Source organism: Triticum dicoccoides, chromosome 3A, assembly GCF_002162155.2.
Source record: "Triticum dicoccoides isolate Atlit2015 ecotype Zavitan chromosome 3A, WEW_v2.0, whole genome shotgun sequence".
Lineage (NCBI taxonomy): Eukaryota > Viridiplantae > Streptophyta > Magnoliopsida > Poales > Poaceae > Triticum > Triticum dicoccoides.
The window spans coordinates 140843440-140853301 of NC_041384.1; positions in this window are offsets into that span (position 1 = coordinate 140843440).

Here is a 9862-nt window from a genome sequence, read left to right on the forward strand (position 1 = left end):
CCTTAGTGACCTTGAGCCAAAAGGGATCAGAAAATACATTTGCAAGCATGTGAACATGGCAAAAACATAATCAGTTCTCAGACTTGGTGAAAACTAGAGCATGCAAAATCAGATATCAAGTAGGCATGTTTACGAGCTCGATGCACTCACTACAGAGCATTTCATGACAATCTAAGAATACACCCATCAAGAATACACATTATACAAGCTAGTCATGGCAAGAATAATAACATAGCATGCACGGATCAACTACAACATCCTCGGCAAAATCGCTAACAAGTAGACAATCTGCCCAGATTCACAGAATAGCAAAAGTAGAGCTCGATTGACTCAAGCTAGGGTGCTCCATAATTGCAAAAAAAGACATGGATGGATAGAGCACTACAAGATTAACAAAACATCCTTACTGACCATCCTCAAAAGAGGCACGGATCACTAGGAAACAACATGAACATATGGCATATTGAGATAAACAGATCAAGGACTTAGTGGAATTGCTAAGTTCCTGAAATCAGCATTAACGAATACACCACTTTGCAAGCTTGTGCTAGTCACCACACACATCACAAAAATACATGGATGGCACCACTGGAAAGATGACAAAGCATATAACAAAACATATGTAGAGCTCATGGGCAGATCATGCACACAATAATCATGGCAAAATGACAAATATCTAATTGGAGCAGCAGATCTGACAATTATCTCAAATAGCATTCTTCCAACAACATTTTGGGCATCAAGATGAACTCAAATGAAAATGATGCAATGAGTTTAAATGATGTTCTCTCTGAGACGAACATTTTGATATGCTATATGCCCAAAACGGAGCTACGGATGCGGAGTTACGATGTGACGAACATAGCAAAATAATCTAGGGTTTGAGGCAAAAAGTCAACCGAGACACTTTTGGATCCGAGATCTGCATGCTTCCCGAGGTTCACCTCGAGGTCACCGGAGAAGAAGTTGACCGCCGGAGTAGACGAGGGCGGCCGGGGCGAGGGTGGCCGGTGCCGGAGTGAGGACGCCGGGGCGGAGGCCGATGGTGGCGCGGGGCGGCGCTGCCGGGGCGGAGCGTGGCTCCTGCCGCCGAGGACGAGGCGGTCGCCGGCGGGGCGTGCTGCGGCGCGGTGGAGCGGGGCGCCGGCGATGGAGGCGAGGCGGCGCTGGGTCGCCGCGGACGTAGAAGACGAAGGCGTGGGCGGCGCTGGAGATGGGCCGGGGAGGGCCCCGTACGGGCCTCGCGGGCCCGCGGCGGGCGACAACGAAGTGGGCACGGGGGCGCCACATGGCGAGCGACAATTGGTGCGGGCCGGCGGCGGACGTGTCCGACTAGACTTCGGACATGTCCAGCGGCTGGAGAGGAGCGGGGCTAGGGTTTCGGGGGGAGGAGAAGGGGAATTTCGGAGGGGGTCTTTATATAGGCATAGGAGGAGCTAGGAAAGTCCAAATGAGGTGCGGTTTTCGGCCACGCGATCGTGACCAAATGCTCTAGATGATGGAGAGGGTTTTGGTGGGTTTTGGGCCAAAATGGAGGGTGTTGGGCTGCAACACACACGAGGCCTTCTCGGTCCCTCGGTTAACCGTTGGAGTATCAAACAAAGTCCAAATGGTACGAAACTTGACAGGCGGTCTACCGGTAGTAAACCAAGGCCGCTTGGCAAGTCTCGGTCCAATCCGGAAATGTTTAATCCCCACACACGAAAGAAAGGTAGAAATGATCACCGGAGGAGAACGGAGCGTCGGAATGCAAAACAGACAATGGGGAAAATGCTCGAATGCATAAGACGAACACGTATGTAAATGCAATGCACATGATGACATGATATGAGATGCATGACAACAACAACAACACACGGAGACAAAAATCCGAACCCAAGAAAATAAAATAACTTAACGCCGGAAACGGAAAGAGTTGGATTACATATTGGGTAAATCATATCCGGGGTGTTACACGGAGGACGAGGGAAAAGGGAGACGGAGAGGGAGAGAAGTGGATGAGCTCGGGCAGGCGGCATAGAGTGCGATGAAGTGAATGTGGCTAGAGTTGGGGACACCGTCCAACTTGAATAGCTAGACTTTGATCCTTGGCCGGTGAGTCGGAGCGGTGCTACACAATGTTCGCAAACCCCACCAGAGGAGATGTAGAAACCGTTGGGTTTCCGCACGATTTCGTGCGGCACCAGATCGTCAGACCGACGTGGCGGGTGCACCCGGTCATGCCCGGGATGCCCCATATCCACCCAAGATTTGAGCTGGTATCCGGGGTGCCGATCATACCGGACGTTTGAGGCCGGTTCGAGGCATCCAGATGGGTTCGTTTTTTTACCGTGAGTGATCGGGAACCGGATGTTTGAGACACTCTAACTCTTTCTATAACTAGTATGTGTGCACGTGCAACGCACGTCTATTTGGACTAATAAGTGTGCACGTGCAACACGCGTCTATTTGGATTAACACATTATACTAAACTTAATACAAGACAATTTATTCATAAATTTGAAATTTCCCTATAAAGTACACAATCTCTTATTCCCTACTCATACAAATAATTTGAAATATCGTTTCTCCTTAATCAACTTGTCTCTTGTATTAAAAGACCACCCACTTTCCCAATGTATAAAACTCAAAATTATTTAGAAGATTCATCATGATTCTCCATATGCACACATTTATGCAAGTATAATCACACATGAAATTAAATGTCACTTAGGACAAGCTAAGGAACCATTTCAGTGCCAACAAATTCCAGTCAAGAATTATTATTACAATTGAGTGTCAACCACAATAGTGGGAAGAGACCTCTATGGTTTGTTGAAAATAGGAAGCCATTGTCAGATAGAAAAGTGTAGAGATGTCTTGACCGCATAGAATCAGCTGTGAAACAAGAATAAAAGATGCGGTGGTAATGTATCCGTGTACGTTTTGTGGGGTGCACGTAGAGAAGATAATGTTTGCTCTTTTATAAGTAGTATATAAGTAGAGATGAAGTCATAAGGATCATGATCCAAGATAATCGGAGAAACATTGTTGGTCTCTCTGTATGATGCGAACTCGTCACCTCTACCAAAGTGGTCGTGCATAGTATCTAATGTAGAGTGCAATAATGAAATAAAATAAATGATATGAGAATTTACCATGACCACAAAATATCCTACATTCGTCATCATCATAATCAACATGCATTTTTTGCTTCTCTTGTATGTGGTCCAAGTTTTCTATCAGGAAAACATGTTAACTCAACTGTAGATAAGGACGGTATGGAAATGCTCATGTGAAATTACTATTTCCATGTATCTGCTGGACAAACAAATACACTTATGCAAACTTCAGGTTTTTTAGTAAAACTTATGCAAACTTTAGTTTTTTTTCACTAAAACTTATGCAAACTTCTGGGCTTTTTTTCCAGTGAAACGTAATTTCATGACTGCAAGTAAGGTCTTGGTTCAGCGAATTTGTCTGTGAGTTCACTATGTAGTCGTGAGTTGGCCATATAATAAACGATAGTCAGTACTTAAAATAATAAGGATGTCTGTTGCAGGTACGCGAGAATCAGTGAAAAATAAAGAAAGAAAGAAAGAAAGAAGGCATTGGTTGCCTGAAACCCAGCTGTGTGTGCTTCAGCGCTACTCTGTTTCTCATTGCCTCATCTCTAGTTCCTATACTTCTAGATGTGGCACCACCGGTGAGGTAGTGATGACAGTAAAAAACAACACTCGATACTTACCTGATTAGTGCGTGCATGCGGCGCGTTCGCGTGAAGGCAAAGTGTCTCCGTCATTCAGGCACGCGAGCGGCCACGGTGACCGTGTCCTCTCACCAGCTGGGCGGCGTTGTCGACGCAGGTGAGTCATTCGTCCAGCTTTGAGGCGGCGGCCTCCATGCCGGGGTGTGGGGAGTTCCAGCGTCCGACGAAGGTAGGATGTCTTTGGACGATGTCGTCCACGTGTGAATACTGGACAAGCGTGTCCAATGGAGCAGCACATGTCAGAGCCGAGGGAGTCGGCTGTGGCTTCGGGCGAGTGAGATCGGGCCGTGATTAGCTTCACCTGCTACGCAGTGGCCGAGACCTGCGCCGCCCAAGGGACGACGATGGTTGGCAACCAGGCGAATCTACATGCATAGTTGTGGGGGCGAATGCCCCCACTCGATTTTTGGACCGCTTATACTGGTCTAGAATACTCAGGGTTGCCCCCACTTGAAGGGCATCGGCGATGGGTGGTTGTCAGCGTGGGTGTTGTGGATGGAGCTGAAGTCGACGCAGATGCCGGTGGTTCCCGGAGAGCATGCCCAGGACGTGGATGAAGTCGTTGCAGTTAGTAGAAGAGTGACCTGGCCTCCAGGCAGAAGACGAAGGCGGCGACGACACGTGTGTGTGTTCGGAGGAAGCCGCAGCTCCTCCTCACGTGTCTCCCACTGTGGCTCGCATGGATGGTGGGCCGGTGACGGCAGGCGACTCGCGATCGCGATTCCCTGATAGGAGACGATAGGATGTGCTCGTGATTAGTTTTACTAAATAATTAGATGTGTTCGTGATTAGTTATCTAATAGGATGCGTCCGTGATTAGTTTCTTAATAATTAGATGCGTCCGTGATTAATTTCCTAATAGGATGCGCGTGATTATTTTCCTAATAATAGGATACGCCCGTGATTAGTTTCCTAATAATAGGATGCCTTTGTGATTAGTTTTCTAATAATTAGATGAGCCTGTGATTAGTTTCTTAATAGGATGTGTCCATGATTATAGTTTCCTAATTAACCAGGCGTGGACTTTTATATTTTCCTCCGCGATGGAGTATGGTCAGTCAATGTAAATTGCTAAGTGCACACAAAGAACATATTAGGTTAAGGCTAGCCGTTAGATTGAGTTTAATAAGACTAATCATGCGGTGGTAATGTATTCGTGTACGTTTTGTGGGATGCATTTAGAGAAGATAATGTTTACTCTTTTATAAGTAGTATACATAATAGGATGCGCGTGATTATTTTCCTAATAATAGGATGCGCCCATGATTAGTTTCCTAATAATAGGATGCCTTTGTGATTAGTTTTTTAATAATTAGATGAGCCCGTGATTAGTTTCTTAATAGGATGTGTTCCTGATTATAGTTTCCTAAATGACCAGGCGTGGACTTTTCATACTTTCCTCCGCGGTGGAATACGGCCAGTCAATGTAAATTGCTAAGTGCACATAAAGAACATATTAGGTTAAGGCTAGTCGTTGGATTAAGTTTAGTGAGACTAATCATGCGGTGTAATGTATCCGTGTACGTTTTGTGAAATGCATTTAGAGAAGATAATGTTTGCTCTTTTATAAGTAGTATAGATATAGATTAGTTTCTTAATAGAATGTGTCTCTAATTATAGTTTCCTAATTGACCAGGCGTGGATTTTCATATTTTCCTTCGCGGTGGAGTACGGTCAGTCAATGTAAATTGATAAGTGCACACAAAGAACATATTAGTTAAGGCTAGCCGTTAGATTGAGTTTAGTGGGACTAATCATGCGATGGTAATGTATCTATATATATTTTATGAGGTGCATTTAGAAAAGATAATGTTTGCTTTTTTATAAGTAGTATAAAATATAAATACGGTGCTAAATTGAATACAGCAGTCAACTCAAATAAAACTCCATATATACAGAACGGGCAATATTTCAGCATTCAGCGTCCACAATGCCGGTTCAATATATAGAGCGGTTTCAACACGGTGTTTTATTTTGTCGCAGATAACAGCACTGTGCATCCAAAAAACAAAAACAGCATTGGGCAGTGTACGTGACAAAAAACCAGATCACCTGGGGTACGCTGTATCACCAATGCAACGCAGACAGGCAGGCACAGGAACTAGCTCGTTCTTTGATGAAAACGGTGCAGCGCGCTGGGTAAAAACCGAGAGGCAGGGAAACTTCAGATACGGGTGTTTCGTACACGTCAGCGTCGCGAGATGGGACGAGACAGCACAGTCGAGGGAAGGCAGATGGGATGGGGTGGAGGAGGAAGGGAAGCTGGAATTTACCCCACCGAGGTGAGAAAATGTTTAAGGGCTTCTTTGAATCACAGGATTAGAAAACAAAGGAATTTGACGGGATTGTAGGTGCAAAACAAAGGATTACAAAATAGAGAAAAACTATAAGAATGGTCGTTTGGATGGAACACAGGAAAAACACAGAAAAAGTGCCTCGATCCTACGTGAATCAGTGTAAAAAAGAGGTTATAGTGGATGTCGAAATTCCTATAGAAATGAGGTGTAGGAATGCATCCATAGAAATTTTGGAGGTGTGGTTTCTTTGATCCAATGGACTTTTTTAGGAAAAAATCAAATGAATTGAAATCCTTCAATATTTCTATAAAAATCCTTCAATCCAAAGAGGCCCTTATAGCTGCCGTACGGTAGTAGCCTGCAGGGGCAGCCCTGCAGTGTCACAGCAGGGTAACATGGGGCAGCCGGCGTAAAAAATAATAACTGGGGCAGGAAAAATCACCACCCACTCACGTGGCTCGGCCATCATCTACGGAGTGAGTCACCTACAGCTGTGGCCTGTGGAGCAAGAAAAAGATAGCAGACCCATGGGGAGGGCACAGTGATGATGCATGGGAGCAGCACTTGCCCAGTATTTTACAGTTACCCCTGCTGCAAGTGATTAACCCACCACGCCGTCCGTATGGTGGTAGGACTGCCGGCTCGCCTGACTGGCTGGCTGACTGACTGAAGCGGGGACTATGTGCGGCTGACGTGTGGGGCAGGGCGATAAGCGCGGCCGCCGGGATATTTACCGCACGTCCCGCGGAACGAGGCCGTTTTTGCAAGTTAATTACGTGGGTATCGGTGCGATCCACATGGTTTGCGCACTTGCATACCGTGAGCTGGTACAAACTCGAATCTGACGACCGGCACGCTTCGCAAAGCTGCGAGCTCCCCCGCCGTGTCGGCCTTCTTCATGCTGCCGCCCGCATCTCACCTCACGGGCCGAGACGACCTTCGAAATCAGGGGAGCAGTAGCATAGCGAGGCCACTGATTCTCAGGCCGGCTCCTTCCACATTTTCGTCAGTTTTGTACTTTTTAAAGACACTAGGACTTCATACTTGATAAAGTGAATTTTAACACCCCACAGAAAAAGAGGGAATGAATTTTAACCCCGGCATAGAAATTACATCGAAGTCTTTCAACCACCGAGCGACCATTACCATCGCCAGAACAAATCATCGGCACACCGCCGTTGCCGCTCCTTAATGGAGCTGGAGTGACCTTATCGATGATGGCCGAAAAGTCTTCATGCACGAGCTCTTAAAGACCAACACCCAAGAGTCCCTTAACCTATTTGTAAACTCATGCGCTAAAAATTTGGCGCTCAATATTTTGAAATGATTTTGTTGTAGTGAAGGGATTCAATCCTACTTAAGGGGTAAGGTGCCACCCGTGGCCTATGTGGAGTGCCACATGATCAGTCAAGACTAGTCAAAGCAAGTCAAAGAAAGAAGAATAAGAAAGAAAAAGTCAAAGGAGAAGACAAGAGAGCAAAGAAGTCTAAGCCCAAGTAAGAAGACCTCAACCTAATGGGCCACAACCCACCTCCTAGCTCAATAAAGTGTATATGGGTAAGGTATGAAAGAAAAACTTGGTTCTACCCTCACTTTCTTACTTCAAGGGTGACATTGGTCATTTATCAAGGACACCTAGGCTATATAAAGCCGCATATGGCCATATAATACTCACTTTCACTTGAATACACTCAAGTGAAGGGTCACTCTCTTCTTCCAAGCCCCTTTAGGAGGGCAAACGAAAGCCGACGGCTCGGAGTCAGAGAGACTCTGTGAGGCTCGATTATCCGGGAGTCACGAAACATCGGAAATGGCTGCTCCCTAATTGCCCTATGCCCCGGGCACCTCTCTCGATGACCCTCCCATCGGATGTAAGTCGCGCTCCTACAAAGCAAATGAACCTATTTAAAATACATCGGTGTGCCACTTTGTCGAGTGTACGACAACCTTCGATATAAGATCGTCTTACACGCCCTCGCTTATTTATGACCATGCCACTACGGACACCCCCGGGTCGAAAGTTGATTTTCGAACATCAACATTGGCGCCGACCGTGGGGAATCCTCGCCCTGTGTGAGAAGTCACCTCGACCATCAGAACTAGATAGCACTAAAGCGAGCCTCGGGAGAAGTCGATGCATCTAAGGAGAAAGTTCAAGACAACAGTCAAGAAGAAGGACGCGAGAAAAGATGCGGGCCCCAAGCACTCGGCGAGCGCACCCTCGACGTGGTGGTCGAGGAAGTGGACCCAAAGAAGGTTCCAGACAGAGTGCTCGTGGCTCCAATAGTCTCACATGTCACTCTCGACCTTGGCGCCCATGTCAGGACTACCTTAGGCATGGGAGCTGAAGGCCACCTCACTTCGGGAAGCCCTCGCCCCGTCGACCCTTGCTCTATCGTCGCCGGCTTGGAGATGCTCCTCAATGCTCGAGATACAACATTGACTCCATCCAGGCTTTGATTGATCCGCTCCAGGACGCTACCGTTGGCATTGGCCCAAGACGAGGGCATTCACCAGTTCACCACCGACGAACCTAGGAGACCATCCAAATCCAACTCTGTTATCACAAACTTGACGGGACCACACGACGTCTCAGGAATCGGCCCTTGTTTGAGGACTGCTTCTCTATGCTGCCTTCACCCCTCCTACGACCTTCCCAATGCCCGGGGTCCCATGGTTCTAGCCATAATGGAGGCCACACCTCTCCATGATCCTTCCATATGCAGAAGGACCACGGGTGGGGAATATGCAGGAAGGAGGCACTCATCTCAGGGGAGGGCTAGCCAGAGAACCGCCTATGGGAAGCCAAGCACAAACGGAGCACGATGAGGGTATCCACTTCGTCCTAGGGGAGCGTCGCGACGCCTCCCATGAAAGGACAATGCAAAAAAGCTGTCATGATCGCTCTCGCTCCGTCAGGAGGGAGTGAAGCCGCTCGCCCAATGCCCCTTCCATTAGAGAAAATGACAACCCTACGGGCATCAACGACGTAAAGTGGATTCAAACATTTGAATTCGTCATCATAGCATTTATATATCACATCTTATTGGGCATAAATATTTGTTATGCTTTTGAAGATAGAATGTATATACAATCATGTGCATATCTCTATATTCAAACACTAAATGGATTCGAATTTAGTTTGTACAGTAGACGTGAATGCTTGTTCTCGCACATGGCACCGTAATATATCCAGGTGTTGGTTACGTAATAGCCAACACATTATCTCTCTAAGTGTACAATACAGAGGAGTAACTAGTGCTTCTACTACTTTACTAACACATTTCCCATCTCATATCCTCACTAAATATCTTGGACTCCATGCTACACCTACTCTTACTAATCAACATCCCGTATCTCCTCCCCTTCTCGCCACTCTGTTTATTCAGCAGATGTGTGGGTGATAACCACAAGTATAGGGGGTCTATCATAGACTTTATGGTAAGAGTGTCAAATCCAATGAGGAGCAGAAGGAATTGACAAGTAGTTTTCAACAAGGTTTCACTGTAAATGCTGTAAATATAGTTAGATAGATAGTGTGATAGCAAGATAATTCACAACAACATAAATCTACTACTCCTATAAAAGCACGAGAGGGCGGAGAACCAATTCATCTCATCCATTCAATCGAAAGATCTAACGATCCAAATCATCTGAATGTTTGGCATCAAACACCACGGTTAGCTCAGCCCACTAATCCCACGATCGACCCCCGTCATCCGTCCCCCAGGCTCGAGAAAAAAAACACGAGAGCCCCACGCTCTCCCGTCGGTTGCTCTATCCTCCTCACACCGTCCATGCCGCCGTCCTCCCCCTC